Source organism: Chelonia mydas, chromosome 17, assembly GCF_015237465.2.
Source record: "Chelonia mydas isolate rCheMyd1 chromosome 17, rCheMyd1.pri.v2, whole genome shotgun sequence".
Lineage (NCBI taxonomy): Eukaryota > Metazoa > Chordata > Testudines > Cheloniidae > Chelonia > Chelonia mydas.
In genome coordinates, this window is record NC_051257.2 from 20,687,268 (window position 1) to 20,708,961 (window position 21,694).

Here is a 21,694-nt window from a genome sequence, read left to right on the forward strand (position 1 = left end):
GGCACGCTGACGGGCCGGGCTCGCTTTACCCCTCGTTCTGCGCTCCGCAGAGCACTTTGGAAGCCATAAAGCAGTAATTTATTGAACAAGTCTTTGGAGAAGGAAAGGAATGAAACCTGCCATATAAATTACGAGGCTGTTGGTGTTTTACGGCCGGCTGCGAAGCTGCTAATCGAGTGGGGGCCTGGCTCCGCGCAGCCGCCGCCACTGCTCTGCATTGGACCCAGTGATATTGGGGGCCAGTTCCTGGGCTGGTGTAAACTGGTGCAGCTCCATTGGAATCAGTGCTGGTTTACCCCCGCTGAGGATAGGACCCACTGTCCCTAAGGGGAAGGCCGCAGAGGGAAAGGGCTTGCTGGGATGGCTGCCAAAGAGCCATTCATCGGCTTTGCAAATGTGGTGGGGATCTCGGCTGAACCCCAGGGGCAGCAGGGGTTCCCCACACGGCAGCTTCCCCACTCCCCCACCCATCTCTCGGGCGAGAGGGCCATTCGTTCCCAATGGGTACCACCACGTGTGCTCTCGGTGAGGAGATTTATTTTTGTGCCAGATGGACACCTGTCCTCCAGGAGCTGGTCCACGCTTCCCCCCGACCACCACTTTGTCCCCACAGGCCACAAAATAGATGTTAATGACGTCCGCTCATTGCAGACAACGGGCGGATTTCAGCTGGGGAAAAGGCAAAATGCTCCACGTACTGTGGCCATTCAGGCCCTGGTTACCATTCCCGTGTAATGTTCACTGCCTCTCTGCACATCTTGCTTCCAGCCGGGACAAAAATGGAACTGGCCCCATATCACGCAGTTCCTGGGCCAGCTTTCACAAGGACTCGTGCAATTGGAATACACCCTCTTGGCTTGCACATGGCTCAGGAGATTCAGCCTTTCGATGCCATGCTGGCCTGGTCCATGCAATTGTGTCGTCCTGTAGTGGCCATTCTCAGTGACAACAGCAGCCGGCGCTAGATTAGAACCCAGGACTTCAGCACTAAAAGCACAAGAGGCAGCACTGCCTAGTGGGTTGGACACTGGCTGGGGACCGGAGTTCTATTCCTGGCTCAACTCCCACCCTGCTGGGTGACCTTTGACCAAGCTCCTTCCCCACTCTGTGCCTCAGTTTCCCCTCTAAACTTTTGTCTGTCTTTTCTGTTTAGATGGCAAGCTTTTCTGGGCAGGGACTGTCTCTATATGCAGCACCCAGCGCTATGGAGTTCCAGTCTCAGTTGAGGCTGTTATGGGAAAATACATAACAACAATAAGCTTCTAGCAAGGGAGCTAGAGAAGTTGCTCACCGACAAAAAGGGGCTTTTTCTGTTAACTCAAGTGATCAGGTTTCATGCTTTGGGTGGTGACGTCTCCAGGTCCTGTGGCCTAGTGGCTAGAACACTTCACTGGGCTCTTGTCCTGGCTCTGCCACTGGTCTACTGGGTGACTGTGCTCAACTCATGTAGCCTCCATGCCTCAGTTTCCCCAGCTAGGTGTTATTATCATTACCCTCACTGGTAACAGCAGTGTCCGTAGCTATGTGACTTTGACCTCACTACACAGACACTGGTAGCACTCATTAACCCTTTAGGGTGAAACTATGACACAGCCCAGACACTCCATACTCCCGAGACTGGAGATCACTTTGCAGTCAGGATACCTGTAAGCTGTAGGACCCTTCTCAGTGCTCGGGGGGTCTATTCTAAAAGCAATCACCAGGCGTGTTATTCTGGGGTGGGTGGGGAGGGGTTAAACAGAAAAGATGTATCCAGGAGACGGCGGCTGCAGGTGTAATAAAGATGCGGAGAAGGTAGAAACCACTCAGCAATAACCTTGATTGAAATTCTGCATCCGTTGTGGGATTACATCCCTCAAACAATAAGGTTACTTCCCCCAGCAAAATGAAAAGTCTTAATAAATGGTACTATTTATTCGGGTGCTGAGCGGAAGGCATCTGATTGAAATTGGATGGATCAATATTGAAAGTCTCCAATTACTTCCAGCCACCACGCTCCAAAAAATACCAGCCGGGGCCCTCTTTCCCGTCCCAGTTATTGCATAGTATAAATCTGCCCGAGGGCCGTGCAAAGCATGTTATTAATAGGGAGATTCCAGCATGGCAGGGACTGAGGCTGTCCTCGGTACGAGCTTTCATAGTTTGGTGGGAGGAGAGGGAATGAAAAGGGAGCACGTGGGGAGTGGGATTCAGGCAGCCCCCTTCCTCCCCCCCCACTTCTCATCATACAGGCCAGTGGGTAGCAGGCAAGGGGAGGGGGTGAAATATTGCAAGCCACAGCACTTTCCATTTTTCCAGCCTGCATCCGTTAATCAAGGTAAGGGCCATTTACCCTTCCGGTGTTGGCTCCTGGTCAATGCTTCATCTTCTCAGGCCCGGCGAGGAGCAGGGCTGCGATGGGTAAAGAGGGGAAAGGGCAGGAAGGGAATGGGTGGGCAAGAAGGGGGTGGGCTCTATGCCTGACCTGGGCTGGGCCACCATGTTCCATGGTCAATTCTAGGTGGGTCACAGGCAGCTGAAGGTTTAGCTAGAATGAAGCTTCAGAGATCATCCAGTTCCTCCAGCTGGCCAACCCTCCTCAGGCTGGGGAACAGCCTCCTGCGCCAGGCCAAAGCAGGCAGAGGGACCTCTGTCTGCTCACATGGCGTGGGGGTCAGCTGCCCCCTGTAGCGCTGTAACCAAATTTTCTCGGAGCCCCATGTGGGGAGAGGGGTTGGACGGGAAGCGTATTGTCCACAGAACAGTTAGGGATGCCTGGAGCCACTAACTCTGCTCTCTGTTCTCATTAGGATGATTTACTATTTGTATTACAGCAGGTTCTAGGAGCCCAAGTCATGGACCGGGACCCATGGTGCTAGGTGCTGTACAAACACAGAACAAAGAGACGCTATCTGCCCCAAACAGCTTACAATCCGAGGCCTGGCCCTACACCTAAAAGTTAGGTCAGCTTAGCTACATCGCACAGAGCTGTGAAAAATTCTGCTTCCTAGGCAACATAATTAGGCTGACCTAAACCCCAGTGTAGATGCAGCAAGGCCGCCGGAAAAATTCTCCCGTCCACCGTGGCCAAGCCGCTGTCGTCTACACACTCCCTAAGCACCAGGCACGTGACAGCAGGCAGGGGCAGGTGGGCGAGGAGCGCAATGAGGCAATGAGACAGTAACACCTGTCTAGCTGCGTCCAGTTGCAGTGCGGCTCCTCCTGACTGCCAGGTGTCAGTGTAGCAGGTCCAGGTCAGGAGCACAGCGGGTGAAAATAGCTCAGGTCACTTCCACGAAAAGCTTTAAACGAACCTGTTTCGTTTAAGATTCTGGGTAGGAAATTTCCTTTTCTCGATGAAAACATTCAAAGAAAGATGTTATTTTCTTTTCAATACGTGGGGTGGGGGGTAAAAGAGGGCGTCAAAGTCAAGCTCTTTCCACAAGACATTTTTGACGTTGACCTAACTGGATTTTTCTACTAAAAAAAATTCTGGTCAGCTCTCAAGAGGCACAATAATTTAATAATTAAGCAATAATAATAATTAAAATAGTTCCTGAGTAGAGGTGGTAACATTTTTCCTATTACATAATACTAATAAATTACAAATAATTAATTACTCAATCAATAATTGCTAATGATGGCAGCATATGAATTATTCTTTAGCCACACTTAATATGAATTGTGAATGATTGTTAATTCTGATTAATTAATTGCTCATACTTAATATTAATTGTGAATGGTTGTTAATTAGTTATGGGTTATTAATTGCTATTAATTAATTGTGAATTATTAATCATCCATTATTAGTATTATTTGTTAATATTTTATTATTAGATTTGAAGTATTATCTGAGGTCCCCAGCCAGGACCCGCTGTGTCTGATGCTGGGCATCCATAACAAACAAGACAGCTCCTGACCCACAATGGCAGTTTACAATCTGGGATCACTCTATTCACATACGTAAGTCTGTGTTTCTAGTTATTGGCCGCTGCTAGTGTAACCCACACACCTCCTGGGTGTGGTGTTCTGTCCCATCTAGTGGCACCGAGACCACTTAGAGTTAAATGAGTTTGCTCTACGGCCTTAGCTAACAGCCAGTTTTTAGTTCATGCAGTAGAGGCTCATGCACCAAGCTCCCGAGGTCCCAGGTTCGATCCCGCCTGCTGACAACCAGGATCTGTTAGTGTTACAAGTGGGGGCTTGTCCAGGATTTCAGCTGGGAAGGCTCTGAAGCACGTCCCAGACTCGTTGTATCTCTGGATCAGAGGGGTAGCCGTGTTAGTCTGTATCTACAAAAACAACGAGGAGTCCGGTGGCACCTTAAAGGCTAACAGATTTATTTGGGCGTAAGCTTTTATTTCTCTCTCATTTTCTCTTTAAGTGGTCTCGGTGCCACTAGATGGGACAGAACACCACACTCAGGAAGTGTGCGGGTTACATACTTCCCCTAGCTAAGGAAGTGTGTCCCGAGCTTCAGAGACTTCCCAGTTGAAATCCCGGACGAGCCCCCACTTGTAACGCTGACAGACCCCAGTCATCGGCAAGCAGGATCGAACCGGGGACCTCTGGAGCTTAGTTCATGAGCCTCTACTGCATGAGCTAAAAACCAGCTGACTGTTAGCTAAGGCTGTAGAGCAGACTCGTTTTCTCTCGCTCTCTCTAAGTGGTCTCAGTGCCACTAGATGGGACACAACACCACACCCAGAAGGTGTGTGGGTTACACTAGCACAGGCTGGGCATGACAAGGAGGAAGGGGATAAGGGCAATGCACCAATGTTAACCTTTAATGTCTGAGTACTCGAGGGTCATTCAGTCGAGAACTCAGCCCAGGAGATAGGAGCAAACTTTGTAAAGGCAGAGACGAATCTGAGCAGAGATTTGCCGCTGCGGGACAGACCCGATCTCATCACCCGTGAAAATAGGGAGCGGCTCGTCCCCATGCAATGTGATGATACCGTCTGGGAGCCGGTCCGCAGACACTCCTGGCCACTCAGCATGGGCCACACCTGCAATTCCAGCAAAGGGATAGGACCTGAGCCGCATAAATAAATGAGCTAATGGACAAATTAAATGCAAATTGTAACAGCTTTAAAATGAACGGCATGTTTTCCAAAAGTGCTTCCAACACTGGTACTTATTTCTGCAGTAATAGAACTGCCAGCAAGAGCTTGAGTCATTATCATCAGAACAAAAAGGAAGATCCTGTACATTTGAGAGTACAATTTAATTTCCTTCTTGGAAAGAGCCTTTTATTTCTCTCTCACACTCACCCTAGCAGGAAGGAGCATTTTCGTGGCTTGAAGCAGCTCCATCCCTATCGCAAGCAGCAGAAGGAATCTGTCAGCGTTCTCACCTGGATGCCAGGAGCTCACTTAGTAGTCGTAACATGGTAGCACCGAGAAGCCCCAACTGAGATCAAGGCCCCCTGGTGCTAGGTGCTATACAGAAATATTGTAAAAGATGTTCCCTGCCTCAAAGAGTTTACAGTCTAAATAGACAAAGGGTAGGAGGGGAAACTGAGGCACAGAGAAGGGAAATGTGTGGTCCAGGGTGATACAGCAGAGCCAGGAATAGAACCCAAGTCTTCTAACTTGCAGTTTACAATGCTGCCTCTTCACAGTCTCCTGTGGTGTCCCTGCTGGCCTGGCTCTCCTGGATGGTCTCGTATCACTTTGCAGGGTTGCAGGCACTGTCTTGGAATAGGGCAGTCAGCTCTGGGCACCACCATGAAGATAGTGGCCAAACAGAAGGTGTTCGGGGAGAACAACAAATGGAATTGGGGGAGTGGCCGGAGTAATGGGCACCATAGACATCAATAGGGCTTGCTTCACTGCCAACTAGATTCAGCATCCTTAGGGCAAAGGGCAGGAAATGAGACATGGCATTAGCCGAGGCAAAAAGCTAATGCAGTCTGGCAGCTGTGCATGCAGACACATTGGGCGCGGGAACAGGGAAGCCATTGTCTCTCAGCATGGAGAGTGCACCTGGAATAGCCCTTGCAGTGCTAGAGACCATGATGACACAAAAGTAGGGGAACCATAGAAATCTAGGGCTGGAAGGGGCCTTGAGAGGTCACCTAGACCAACCCCCTGCATTGAGGCAGGACCAAGTAAACCTAGACCATCCCTGCCAGTTGTTTGTCCAACCTGTTCTTAAAAACCGCCAGTGATGGGGATTCTCGAGAGAGCCACTGAAATGGTTGTGGGGATGGAAGGACTGGCTTGGGTGGAAAAGGAAAACACAAAGCTCATCCAAAATTTCTCATTGAAAACTTTTTTCAATGAAAAATGCCCTTTGGGTGAAACATTTGCAAGAAAATGTCCCTTTTTTGTCAGAGTTTTTCAAATTTTTAGGGAAAAAAAACAAGCTCCCAAATCTGACATTTTTCAGTTTTTGGTTGTCAAATATGTTTGGGTGTTTTTCTATAAGTTCTGTTCTATGAATCATTCTTGGGCAGTTCTTTGGCCTGTGTTACACAGGAGATCAGACGAGATGATCACAATGGTTCCATCTGACTTTGGAATCTGTGAATCTATGACTATCTCAAAAATTATTCTCCTGTTATCAAAAACAAACACATTTTCATTTTTCAGGGCTTTGGGTTTATTGACAAAAACCTGAAAAAAATTAAACAAAAATGTGGTGAAAATGAAACATTTTTGTATTCTCCAAAATGTTGGAAGGAAAATAAAATACATTTCCTGACCAGCTCCACTTACAACAGCTAAATCTGTCTAGCTTGGCTAACCTGTGTCTAAGCTGGGACTTGAGAATGGCCTCGGACAGGGCTAAACACCAGAGTTGGTTGAAATTTTGAGGATTTTGAAATTTTGATGAAATTTTGACATTTGAAAACAAATCAGGAGAAACTTGCATGAAATTTCCTCCCCTTTGTTTTGCCACCAGCTGTAGAGCTAGGCTAACTTACTGTAGTTAACTCAACTAGTTACGTATGGCCCTCATTTCCATAGTAACCAAGCATTTCACAATTCAGTGCTATTATACCCATTTTACAGATAAGAATCTGAGGCAAAGAGATACCACCCCCCCGCACCCATCTGACACCATGTGGGAGCCAATATGGATACCAGGACACGGAAAATAAATAAACAAGAAGTTAGCATGAACTTTTCACTAGATACACTAGCTTCCATGAGCTCTAAATTCCCTCCCATTTATAACACAGGAGGGCTCTTGTGTTTCATTTCCTGCTGTATCTCTGGACTTTGATTGATAGTTTTTCTTCAGGGCACAGTCTCATTTCAGTCCAGGGGAGCAAGCAGTGGGTGTTGCACAAACCAGCCAAATAGCCACTGGGATGGTTGGATTTTTAACTCCTATTTAAGAACAACAGCTGTGATTTTCACGTCCGCATCTGGAATTAGAGAAAACCACTAACAGTAATTCTGCCCTGACACAGGACGTGTCACAGACACATGGAGAGTTAAAGCAGTGGCTCAGTTAGCCCTTAGTCTCCATGGTTTCCTTGTTTATGCTATTTCATTTTTCAGGGCATATATTTAGCATTTAGGAAACAGAGGAAGTAATTGCACAACTAAATCAAGGGCTGATGATGTGAAAACATCTCACACAGCAGTCCCTGGTAATGCCCCTCAGTCCTGACCTGCAGTCCCCCTGCTATTCCAGTGCTAACCTTCCTCCCCACTGCCCTGCCAAGGTTTGGTAATGCCCCTCAAAGCTGACCTGCTGCTCCCCTACTCGCCTAGTCCCCAAGTCCCCCCAGCCAGAGCTCTGCTGATGCACCTTAGCCCATGTGTAGAAACTCGGATGAGATTCCACCAAACCCATCTCACGGGTAATCCTGTAGAATTTGAACCCAGAACTCCAGAGAGTTTCTTCTGAGTTGAGAATTGAGCCTACTAAAGGCCTGTGATGGGGCGAAGTAGGCTCAGAGCCCCCCTGCTGGAGGCCTCTGGATCCTGCCACACCAGGAAAGAAGCAGTGGAGAAGTGCTCCAAACAGCCTAGAGCGGCTTCAGGGAAAGCGGCCAATCAGAGAGGCTGCAGAGAGCAGCCAATCAGGGCCTAGGAGGGCCATATAAAAGGAGCTGGAGTGGAAAGGCAATTTCTTGCTGGAGCCAGAGGAGTGCACATGGTGCTCCTATCTGGCCGAAGGGTACTGCAGCACCATGGACAGCTCAGTGCTAGCAGGGACAGGGGGAGCGAGAAAGAGCTCCTGGTTGGCTGCTGCGCCTGAACATAAAAGAGCCCTAAGGTTAGTGTGAAGCATCAGGGAAGGCTAGCTTCATGGGGGAGTGGCCATGGGAACTGAATGAAGTTAGTTAAAGGGACACGGTGCATGTGGCTGCAATTCTAGTCTCTTAGCTGGGATCTGGAGTAGTGGGCGGGGCTGGATCCCTCCCCCATATAGGACACTGTAGAAGTGACCTACTCCCAGACAGAGATAAAGCCCCGGAAGGGGAACTGAACTGTTAAGAGGCCTAGCTGGAGAGTTGGAGCCCACACAGACCAAAGAGGGTGAAACCATTGCCTCCAGGGAGGAAGCCCTGGGGGTACAGCCTGAAACCAGGGCCAGGACTACTTAAAGACCTCAGACACACCCAACCAGAAGGGGTGCTTGTGAGAGGTGAGTGCCGTGCTGTTACAAGGCCCTTCTGGATTTTTAGCACCTATTCGGAGGATGGATCTTCATTGCAGTTCTAGTAAAGAGCAGATATGTTAAGCAAACTGAGGCTATTTAAATTTACAAACTGCCTCACTATGAAAGCAAAGCTATAAAAACCACAACCTGTTCAACAGATAGCTCTCAAATCCTAACTGAGGAAAATGTTCCTTTGCTTTGTGAACAAATGACCTCAATGCACATGCAATGTTCCCTCTAGAGCCCTGAGGTGCCACCCCAGATTTTACATGAAGCCCAGGGTATGCTGGGACTGGACTTTGGGGGTCCAGTGAGCATCATGTAGTGCAGCAGAATCAATAACATTCGCAGGGTGCTTAGAGTCCAGTGCAGCAGGAGTCTTAAAACCCTGACAGGCAGGCAGGTTGCAAACATGGGACACAGCATATGTGTCTTCTAGGACAGTGTTTCTCAACCTTTTTGATACCAGGGACCGGCTTGCTGCCTTCCTAGACTGTGCCCGGGAGATCTCAGGGACTGGCACCGGTCCACAGACAGGTCATTGAGAAACACTGTTCTAGGGCAGAAAAACGTAGTCCTTCTCACCTGGCGTTGGACCCAGAGTCCGTTCCAAGTCGCCAGAGAAATCCGGTCCAGGCTCTTTTCCTCCCTAGTCCTTGGGGATTCTGCGTGTCTAACACTAATACATGGAGCTAATGTTTCACCTGACCCAGTCACAGGAGACTCCTGGACTGGATTTTGATGTGCTTGTGGATTTCGATGTGCTGGTGTCACTCTGTCCGTACCAGTCACTTCCCACACCCCCTTATCCCGTAGCCTTTGTGATGCGTGGGTGATGCAGGTGAGAGTCTGACCTGAAATCAGAGCACTGAGACAGATAATGAGGTCTCTGCAAACTGCCTGAGATGGATCACTGGGGGCTGCGATGTGCATCCCTCCAACAGGCAGTGGGTCGTATGTAGCTGCAGAAGGTCAGGGAGACTCCTCCAATGGAGGGGGAGTGGGAGGCAGGGGCCTTCGGTGCTGTCATCAGGAACAGGTAGGAAATTAATTATTGCTGCCAAAGGGAAGGAGTAATCGAGAGGTGAGAGATGAAGAAGGGATGGGAAGGGAAGAAAGAATTGAGACCTCTGGGAGGAATGCACAGAAATCCACACACAAAGCTCCCATGTGCACGTTGTCACCAAGCTGTCTCCTTCATTCCTGCTGGTAGCTTTCAGTGACGGCTGTAAAACCAGGTACTCTAGCTGATCCCTAGCAAGGATGGGCTGGTGGTGAAGGACTCAGAAACCCTGAATCTGTCTATGCTTCAGTTCCAGGCCCCTTTGTCTGTCTTGCCTATTTCCACTGTAAGAGCTTTGGGGCAGAGACTGTCTCTCACTGTGAGTCTGCGCAGCACCTGGCACAGTGGGGCCCTGCTCTCAGAACCTCTAGGTGCTACTGGCATGGTAAACCCTCAAAAGAGAGTTTCAATGGGATTGGAATGGGGCCCAGGCCTTGTGTCCACCCCTTCAGTCCAGAAGTGGCTTTCACCCTGTATGGGGTGTGCAGTATCGCGAGCCCCAAACATGCAAAAATAATGAGCCAGGCTTCAAAAAATAATGAGATTGGCTTGAAAGTCATGAGGTTTTTCAAAGGAAAATACAGTTGGGAAATACAGTTGCCTTCTGGCCTTCGCACCTTTCTGATACACTGGGGTCATGTTTCCAAACCTTTCTCTGAAATCAAAAAGGCTAGAAACCTTTTTTTTTTTAAATGAAAGCTGAGATTCTCACTGTCAAGGTTCCTTCCCCACTCTGAACTCTAGGGTACAGATGTGGGGACCTACAGGAAAACCTCCTAAGCTTACTTTTACCAGCTTAGGTTAAAACTTCCCCAAGGTACAAAATTATTTTACTCTTGGATTTCCACTGCCACCACCAAACTTTATCTGGGTTTACTGGGAAAACATAGTTCGGACACGTCTTTCCCCCCCAAATCCTCCCAACCCTTGCACCCCACTTCCTGGGGAAGGTTTGGTAAAAAGCCTCATCAATTTGCATAGGTGACCACAGACCCAAACCCTTGGATCTTAGAACAATGAAAAAGCATTCAGTTTTCTTACAAGAAGACTTTTAATAGAAGTAAAGGAATCACCTCTGTAAAATCAGGATGGTAGATACCTTACAGGGTAATTAGATTCAAAACACAGAGAATCCCTCTAGGCAAAACCTTAAGTTACAGAAAAGACACACAGACAGGAATAGTTATTCTATTCAGCACAGCTTTTTTCTCAACCATTTAAAGAAATCATAATCTAACACATACCTAGCTAGATTACTTACTAAAAGTTCTAAGACTCCATTCCTGTTCTGTCCCCGGCAAAAAAAAGCATACAGACAGACCCAGACCCTTTGTTTTTCTCCCTCCTCCCAGCTTTTGAAAGTATCTTGTCTCCTCATTGGTCATTTTGGTCAGGTGCCAGCGAGGTTACCTTTAGCTTCTTAACCCTTTACAGGTAAGAGGATTTTTCCTCTGGCCAGGAGGGATTTTAAAGGGGTTTACCCTTCCCTTTATATTTATGACACTAACATATTACTGTGACTCCAGGAGCTGGGGCTTTAAGAAGAAAGATGCTTATCGTGAGAGTTGGCGGCGATGGCTGTGGGTTTATGGCCCATTTGGCCAACGTAAATGAGATCTGGAGCGGTCAGGTGTAGTGTTGCCCTGTGAACTGTCCTGTGCAGTGTCCTGTGTGGGTTGTTTGTGGGACAATTAATACTGAATTTCAAGTCAAACATTTGGTCCTTTTGGCTCACAATTCTTTAAGAGGTAGTGTGGCCTAGTGACAAGGGTGCTTCCTTTGGACTCAGGACACCTGGGTTCCCTGCCGTTGACCTGCAGGATGATATTGTGCAAGTCACTTCCTCTCTCTAAAGGGGATAACAACACTTACCTTCTGTCACACAGTCACAGGGTCTGGTTTACATCCAGCATGTCACCAGTCTCCTGTGGGTGACCCCTTTAAAGGACAGCTTTTTCCTAATTGGTCCCTTTCAATTTGTCTGCCATTAGACCAGTCCATAAACACTTAAATTGAGTCTATCAGCCCCTAAACCTCAGGATTCACGATCTCCTTTTGTCTCCTTGTTGGTTTCTCAGAGACAGCCGGGCGTGAGGCTGTTGCCCCACTCCTATCTCAGGGCTGTCTGCCTCCTTTGCCCTCTCTGTTCTCTGTCCTGTACACCTGGGTTTGTTTTCTTTATTGGTCACAGTTGTGAGTGCATGTCTCCTCAATTGGCAGTTCTGGCAGCTGCGCGGGCCGGGGAGGGTGACTTTCTTGTCCCATCTGCCTGTGCTCAGCTTGGGGTTTGTAAACCCCATTATACATGCAGTATACATTATACATTGTACAAAAAAGCCATCATCATCATCTTCATCTTCTCCTCCCTCCTCATTATCATCCCCTTCACTGTGAGAGAGAGACTTTCCTGGTTCTTCCTCTTCCCACTCTTCATCACTATCTATCTCATAGTTGAGCAGTTTATTGTCCTTTGACCAGGGATTCCTGGGATGAATGATAGTGGTTTTCTTATTCCATGTGCCCCACTATGCAAGTCGATGATTCTCAGAAAACTGTTGGAGTTTCCCCTGCCAAATTTCTTCCTTTCAGGAACATTTTCCATTTTGCAGCAATCCACTATCACCACATCACTGCTGACTATGTCAGCACTGCAGTAACAGACAATGGTAGGTCCAGATTCATACAAATATCACAAAAAACTCTCTCTTCGTCCTGCCTTCCTTTGTAAGTGCTTTGAGATCTACGAATGTAAATCTTGATAGATGGGTGAACTGCTGTTCAAATTTAGCTCAGCATGACCTTAACTGACAAACTGAGTTTTTGTGACACCGAGACTTTTAAGACACAACATCCTGGTAATGTAATTGTTCTGATGCAGTGACTTACTTAGCAACCTTAACTGGAAGCTAACAAAGTTTGTCTATGAATTTCCTAGGCTGCTTTTTAAAAGTATGGTTCCAATTTATAAACATAATAGATAAGGGATATACTTCAGGTATTAAAGTTTACTGTCTTGTTCTCTTGCGGCACCCATCATTCCCTTGTTAGACTATCCTTAGTGCATTTCATTATATGCATTACACTTTCCCTAACAGAGAATTACTTCCAGCATACTTTAGAATTGATTTAAAAAATAAAAAGACCAGCATGGCTTTCATAAAAATGGGCATTGTGACATCTAGGTAATTAACTTCTTCTTTGTATGGCTGATCTAGATACAGAACAACAACTAGGATAATTAACAAGATATTGTACAGCCAGCAGTCTAAACAGAATTTCATCAGCAAAATTAGAACATTCTCTACAGAGTGCATCTAACAAAGGGCTAGATTCTACTGCTGTTCTGACAGTAGCCTCTTTACCATGGCTGGGTTGTTCATGGAGTGAGGGGCTCCTCACCACCAGTAAGGGGGTGGCGGAATTTGACCCTACGTGGATGGGATTACAAAGAAAACAGCATCAGGACTGAAGGGACTAGTAATTTTAGCTTAGTTGGTGTCACCGCAGATGACAGTTTTGTGATTGGGCTAGTGGGTAAGTGGTAGATTGGATCAGTCCATGGCTTCAGCTGGAAGAGGATCTGTAGGAAGTGAAGGGAGATCACATCATGAAAGAAGGAGCTTCTGATGATCAGGGCACCATCTGCATCCCATCATCCAGTTAACAGCATCACCTGCTGAGAGGGGAGAGTCGGAGGCGGAGCCAGAATCAAGCCATCCATATGTGGAAGATGGGTGGGGCAGGAAATGGGCAGGACCCCCAAGGGCAGCGCTCTGTGTTCCGTAGATCAGCCATGCATTCCGCATTCCTGAACCTACCGCTCAGACAGTCTGGGAGGATGATCAGTCTGAGCCTCCTTATGTCTCACACATGCAGGGAGACTCAGAGCCCTGCTGAAATCTCCTGACCCTGACACTTGTCCCTGGTATGACGTAGGTATCATCGATGTGTCATCAATCATCATGGTGCCGCTCATCGATGGACTGTACTGGAAGAGACAAGACATTGGAGGGCAACAATTAAGGGAAGCATGTAGCTGTTGTTCTACAGCCCCATATGCCAGCACCAAGGAACATCAGCAAACCAGCTCTACACAAAACACGCATGGGAAGAGGATCCAAACCATGAATGAGATTTAGATCTGAGTGAACACAGTAAATCTGTACATCGCTCACACAACCCTAGAGCCTTGTCTTCACTAGGAAAAAAAGTGTGTTCTTAACTCACATTGGCTAACTCGTGTTTAGAGCTGGTTGGAAAACAGAATTTCCATTCTCGAGAAATGGACCTGAGTTTCAGAAACTCGTTTTCTTTCTGAATTGGAACGAAAAGTCGGAATGTCAAAACGTTCTGTGAAATGGAAACTACAAACACTTTTTCTTTGTTTTGATGATGCAGACGCATTATAATAGAAAATATTAGCTACTCTACAGAGAGAAAGGAAGGCTGACGCAGTGCTTAGTGCAATTGGGAGACAGAAGTGCTATTCCAGAGGAGAGCAACAAAAATGATAAAAGGTTTAGAAAACCTGACCTATGAGGAAAAGGTTAAATCTGGGCATGTCTGGTCTTGAGAAGAGAAGACTGAGCAGGGGGGAGGGGAGGATGGACACCCGGTAACAGTCTTCAAATATGTTCAAGGGTGCTATAAAGAAGACAGGGATCAAGTGTTCTCCACTTACACCTAAGGTAGGACAAGAAGTAATGGGCTTAATCTGCAGCAAGGGAGATTTAGGTTAGATATTAGGAAGAACTTTCTAACTACAAGGGGAGTTAAGCTCTGCAGAAGGCTTAGGGAGGTTGTGAATCCCCATCAGTGGAGGTTTTTATGGACAGGTTGGAAAACAGCTGTCAGGGATGGTCTAGGTTTGCTTGGCCCTGCCTCAGCACAGGGGCCTGGACTTGATGACTTCTCAAGGTCCTTTCCAGCCTGACATTTCTAGGAGTCTATGATTCTACAATTTCCTTTTGGGCAAGTCACTTAATCTCTCTGTCTCAGTTCCCCATCTGTAAAATGGGGATAATACTTCCCTATCTCGTAGGGGTAGTGTGAGGATGAATACAACAAAGCGTGTGAAGTACTTTGCTATCTGCTGATGAAAATCACTATATAAGAGCTAGGTTCTACTATTCCAATGAATATTATAATATAAATATAAAAGTTGAAACAAAACAAATCAAAATGATAAAGTCAAAACAAAATGTTTTTGTAACAGTGTTTTGACATTATCAAAATGAGAGAGGCAAATCAATTGGACTTGACTTTCTCCCATTGAAAATTTCATCAAACTAGACACATTCCAGTGAAAAGTTTTGAATTCAATGAAGCTACACTTCCTGATGGAGAAGTGTTCTGTTGAAAATTTTCCACACGGCTCTATTTGCGTTAGTATGCAGAGAAGATACAGCAGCTTGTAGATCTCACCCAAGTTAGTGGGTCAAGACTATCGTGGTGCCTAGTCTTTAACTCAACCTGCTAAGCCACGTGAAAACTACACGCTAGGATTTGTCTTCACTAGGATTTTACCTCACGTTAGCTAACTCGAGTTAAGAACAGAACTTTTTTCCCCTAATGATGACACAGCCGAAGGATCTTATCCAAAGCCCACTGAAGTCAAGAGAAAGACTCAGCACCAATTTACACCAGCTAGGGAGCTGGTCCTCATTTGTAAGTCCCCCCACAAGATCTGCACATAGCCACTTTCCTAGTTGGCTCCAGATCCAAGTCATTGCACTTGGTCCATTGCAGTGGAGAGGTAAGGGTTACGCTGGAGCCAGAAGGATGGTGTAGTCTTGGGATCTCTGCAGGGTTGGTCCTAGGACAATTAGTACTTACATGCCTTCCCGGAGAGGTTGTGCACCGTAATGAATTGCTTGAGTTTCTGGGCTGAAGGGTGCTACAGGAAGGCAAAGCATTACACTGTCATTAGAATTGTTAACAGGCTCCTTTGAAGGTCCGCCTGGAGGAATGGTGAGACCTCAGCTATCAATAACATCGCTGTCGAGGAAAATTGAAGGGATATCTGCCCAATTACAGAACCTACAGGGCTGGAATTGAGAAGCAATGTGGCGCGACTGATGGGGTGTGGACTGCAGACACTGAACACCTAATCCACTGAAGCTTCTGCTTTAACAAAGGAAGAGATGGAACACTGTCTCCTATCACTTGAGTTCGCAGCCTGCAGGGCAGCACCTTGCTGTGCTTTCTGGCCAGTTGGGGAGTGGGGCTGGAACTGGTTTTCTGTTGGAATGTGGCATGACGGTGCTGAAAAGATGGAGAATCACTGCCCTGTTCGAGAGAAAGACAGCACTAGGTGAAGGGAAGACTGAACTGGGGGTCAGGACTTCTTGGTCATGTTAGGTGCTCAGATATATTATGATGAGCGATAGATAGATCTGTGAGGACACTATTAGGGGAGGGCTCTTGACACTGAAACTCAGCATCCTCTTAGTCTGATAGACCCCCAATTTATTGGTCTCCAGGACATGTGGCAAGGTGTATGTATGTCCCCAGATTCACCTTTGGGGCAGTGTGAGGGAGCAGGGAACTTTGTGCTGGGAACTTTCTTGCTTCTAGTGGCTAACACTGACCAGCTGGCATATGGCCACCAAGACTCCTCAGTTATATTAGATGATTATGTAGACCATGGCTGTGAGGGACATACAGGTAGATATCCTTGGAGACCAGCTACGTGTTACATTAGTTTGAGGACTGACTTTCTGTGTTGGTTTATTCCTGACATTATAGACCCAGGTCAGTTATAAAAACAGAAGTGGCCAAAATGTTCTTTAACGAAAAGCTTTTTTTCATTGAAAAATTGAGGTTTTGTTAAAGAAGACATTTTAATGGAAAAGTGTTTTCAACAAAAATATTTGTGGTTTTTTTTTAAAAAAACAAACAAACAGAAAACTGAAAACGTTGTGGTTTAACAATAGCAAGTTTCCGGTTTAAAATAGACACTTGTGGGTATATTTTGTTTTTTTCAATGAAATCCCAAAATGTATTACAGGAAAAAACCATCCTGCCCAGCTCTAGAAACATCCAAGCAAAATTTCTGAGCTAAGGATGACATAGGGCCAGACTTTTATTCTATTCTATATAGGTTCTTATACCACCTACTGCACGCTAGTATCTGAGCACCTTCCAGTCATGACTTAAGTGACATGACCCACATATGTCACGTCTGGCTTGTTCTCTCACCAGGGCGAGAACGGAGCCTCAAGCTGCAGTCCCTCCACCTCAGAAAGTTTATCTGCAATATCAAGGTCCTTTAGGTGAATGGAGGGCTGTCAATCTAACACCTTCCAGGAGTGTGCCTTCCTCAAAACACCTGTAAAGAACCATTTGGAGGAGGCCGCTTACCATACCGGTAACCAAACTGAGCTGTGAGGTGCTGCCTACAAGTTAGAGCACTGGTCTAGGACTCGGGAGTCCTGGGTTTTGCCACTGGCCTGATGGATAATGATGGGCAAGTCACTGCCCCTCCCCGTGCCTCAGTTTCCCCATTTGTAAAATGACAATAATTATACTGACCTCCTTCGTAACACACTTTGAAATCTTAGCTATTACTATCTGCTCTAAGCTAAGTCTTGGCTTTTAACTCTTTGCTCAACCTAAGGCTCCACTCAGGAGGAATGAAAAATGGAAGTGCTTCCCCTTTAAATTTTTTTTTAAAGGAGAAATTAATTTTGCCTTTGCCTAAGTACCTGTCACTTTAAATTAATGTCTGTGATAGTGAAAATGACGAAGAAGCTGGGTCATTAGGCAAATTTTAATTAGAGCTTCAGATGTCCTTTACTAATAAGATGCTACATATATTTCATTCTGTTCTCACTTGCCGTCCATGAAAGTCAATCCCCAGCCCACCCGGAATCCAGAGTCTGGTTTCCATGTCATTCCTTCTCTGTACACAGACACAAAACTCGCTCCAAGCAGGGCCAGCTACTAGGCAGCCCTTTGGCATGGGGACCAGGCATTTCCTCCTCTTGTACAGCCCACATAGCATCAACAGCACTCGGTAACTAGTCACTGGAGTGAGAGACGGCTCAGCACTGGGGCCAAATGCTCTGAAGTATGGGAAAGTGTGGATCCAAATCCAGATCAGGATCCAAACTTTGCAGTTAAGGTCTATCTACTTATGATAGATAGATAGATAAATCTATCCCCCTCCCTATCTGTCAAAGTCTCCAGTGTCTATTAGTTTATAATGTGCCATCACCTTGGTGTCAAGGCACAAAACACAAGGAGGTGAAGGTTCAGCGTTGTCCTAATCAGACTAACTTCTCCGGCACAATCTTGGTGAGGATGAATTTAGTAGGTTGTCTTCCTGCTGGGAGCGATGGGGTTCCCAATGGGAGGTGGGCGAGGGTTCACTGAGCTTCAGGGGGCTACCACCTCTGTTGAGAAGATGTCTCTTTTCGTCTCCAGTAGGGATAACGTGTCACAGAAGCAGGGGCCAGTTAAGGGCGATGTGGTAATTGTGCTGCAATGAAAGCCCTAGGGATCGACATCACTGAACTAAGCGGGTTCGGCCTGGGCAGGGACAGGGCCAACGCCCCGTCATGGCTCCCCAAGTTAGTGGTTTCAGGAAATGCCACAGGCTGGAACAACAGGGGCTGCAGCTCAGCATGGAGGGGCGTCTGCAGAGCTGTGCAGTGGGAATGGCCGAACTGGAACAGCAGGGTGGCTGTGGGTGTGACTGAGGGGTATCGGAAGTGCTCTGGGTGTGGAGTGAGGAGGAATCCCAGAGCTGGACTAGAAGGGACACTGAGGGTTGAAACTGAGAGGCATGTGCGGAATTGCAGATGGAACAGAACAACACACGGTGCCGTGGGTAAAACTTCTTCTTAGAATCATAGAATCATAGAATATCAGGGTTGGAAGGGACCTCAGGAGGTCATCTAGTCCAACCCCGGCTCAAACCAGGACCAATCCCCAATCAAATCATCCCAGCCAGGGCTTTGTCAAGCCTGACCTTAAAAACTTCCAAGGAAGGAGATTCTACCACCTCCCTAGGTAACGCATTCCAGTGTTTCACCACCCTCCTAGTGAAAAAGTTTTTCCTAATATCCAACCTAAACCTCCCCCACTGCAACTTGAGACCATTACTCCTTGTCCTGTCCTCTTCTACCACTGAGAATAGTCTAGAACCATCCTCTCAGGAACCACCTCTCAGGTAGTTGAAAGCAGCTATCAAATCCCCCCTCATTCTTCTCTTCTGCAGACTAAACAATCCCAGTTCCCTCAGCCTCTCCTCATAAGTCATGTGTTCCAGGCCCCTAATCATTTTTGTTGCCCTTCGCTGGACTCTCTCCAATTTATCCACGTCCTTCTTGTAGTGTGGGGCCCAAAACTGGACACAGTACTCCAGATGAGGCCTCACCAATGTCGAATTCTTCCCTTTCTTACTCCAGTGTCTTCCAGCTGAACTGCCCAGCTATCATGGTCAGGAGCCGTCTAACCCCCTACTCCATGCGAACCCGCCACAGACACCATCCCCGCCCTGAGAACCCCTGGGGCGCAGGCTGAAGGGAAAAGATGTCAATTCTCCCTCCCTTCACTCTCTCTGGCAGTCGCTGCATGCGTGTAGCATCCCAGTGCACACGCATGTGGAAGGCATGGGAGCACGGTAGCATGACGCCTCACACACATGCACAAGCATCGTGGCTTCCACTGCATGCTCGTTCCTCTCCCCACCCCCACCTCCACCTCCAGGCACAGAGATAGGGGTCAGCGTTCCTGCCCTCCATCAGGAGACAGGAAATTGTGAAGCGACGGGAGAATTAGAGCTCATTAAACCCAATTGAGCAGTCAAGCAACAGCGAGGGGCTGGATGCAGGCAGCATGTCATTACGTGGCAACAATCAGCATGGAGAGCCCTCCATCAGCTCGCAAAGGGCCTTCGGAAGGATCCATGTTTAGCATCAGCGAGGCCGCCTCCCCCGTCTGTTGCTCCTGTCTGCAGAGGAGCGAGCCTGGGGCCCTGGCACCTTCGAGCCCATCATGGAGTCTGTTGCCGTCAGCTGGTGCCAGGATATGGTAAAGCATGGCCAGCCCCACCGCCTATGGTGCCCTGGGCCTTCCAGCTGCTCTGAGCCTCCAGCCCCAGGATGGATGCTGCCATGAGTCCACCAGTGGCACCTGCTTCCCTCGTTGGCGCTGCCCCAGGCATTGTGCACAGGCTGCAGAGGTGCCCGGGGCAGAGGTGCCTTCAGCCCAGCTGGCCTCCCGACCTTACACTATCTGGGAGCTGCAGCTGTGCTCTGGTCAGGGGCCCAGGGAGCAGTGACTTATAGGAGTGGACTGTTTCCATTTGGATTTTGGCTTGATCCCATAGGGCTCTGCAGTGGGGGGAGAGTTTGCTGCGTTGCTCGAGCCAGTCTTGTCTTTTCTGTGTACTGCAGCCAAGCCCTTGTAGATTGAAAGCCCAGACTCCCAGCTCCCCTCTGCAGTGTTGCAGAGACTCACCTCTCTACAGGCTTTGTACTCACATTGACCAGGGCTATGTAAAACAGCTGGAAGGCAAATAGCCATCCCCAGTCCTTCAGCATCCTCCAGCATCGGGCAGCAGAGCCGCATTGCTGCTGCAGGGTATCGCAGGGGAGGGAGCGTGACTCAGCTGGTGTGTTGATCCTGTTGCACTTGGAAGCTGGGAATCCTGGTACTAGGAGACCAGTGTGTGTGTCGCTAACTAAAAGACAGCTAAGGGGGGATTTGGTTGAGGTCTATAAAATCATGATGAGTGTGGAGAAAGTAAATAAGGAAGTGTTATTTCCTCCTTCTGATAACGCAAGAACTAGGGGCCACCAAATGAAATGAATAGGCAGCAGGTTTAAAACAAACAAAAGGAAGTATTTTTTTACACCACACACGGTCAACCGGTGGAACTCCTTGCCAGAGGATGTTGTGAAGGCAAAGAATATAACAGCATTCAAAAAAGAACTAGATACGGTCATGGAGTATAGGTCCATCAATGGCTATTAGCCAGGATGGTCAGGAATGGTGTCCCTAGCCTCTGTTTGCCGGCTACACGGAATGGATCACTTGATGATGACCTGTTCTGTTCATTCCCTCTGGGGCACCTGGCATTGGCCACTGTCAGAAGACAGGATACTGGGCTAGATGGACTATTGGTCTGACCCAGTGTGACCGCTGTTATGCACTTCCCAGCTGGGCATGGGAATCCTGCTAAGACCCAGGAGCATACTGTGGATGGCAGTGTGAACCCTGGCTAGCACTGGTAAACCAAGATATGGATCCCACTGAACTCAATTGGTTGACTTTTCTCATTTGCACCAGTTTGAAATCCATTGATGGCAGTGGAGTCACTCCCAATTTAAACCATCGGGGCACAGAAGAGTGTAAGCTAGCCTCGGTGAACTTGAGCACCACTCACTGTTAATAGTGCACCTGGAACCCAAATCCGAGCCCTCGGGTGCTGGCTTGTGGGCTCTCCTTCCCCCAGCATCTGGGAGGAGGAATCCTGGCTCTCACGCACGTATCCCTCTGCACTCAGAGGCTGAGAATATAAGTCTGGGCACAAATGTGCTGGTGGAGGGACTGCGTGAGTTTGGGCCCATTAGCAGGCTTAATATCAATTAGTGCCTTCCATTAGCAAGGTATTACCGGGTGAAGTGCTGCCCTATAAAGCAGAAATGACAAAACCATTAAGCCCCGCAGGGAAATAACACAGAAGCACCTTGCAGGTGTTGAGCATTCGGAAGGACTGGTGTCTCTGACAGCTAGTCGCTCCGGCAGCCTGCAATCCACAACGTTCAGTGACAAATCCCGAGCTGGGCAAAATCTTTCAGCCGAAACTTTTGCATCAAAAACCCAAGGTAGGTTTGAACGAAACCTTTCGCAAATTCACAATGATTTCCAACAATTGTTTCTGTTGAAAAAAGGGGGGGGGGAATTCAGAAATGTCATTTTGACATTTTTGAAAAAAAGCATTTTGATTTTTTTCTGGCTAGATTCGCAAGGGCCATTAAGCACCATTCACAAAACAGGGGATGGAGCGGTGTCCCC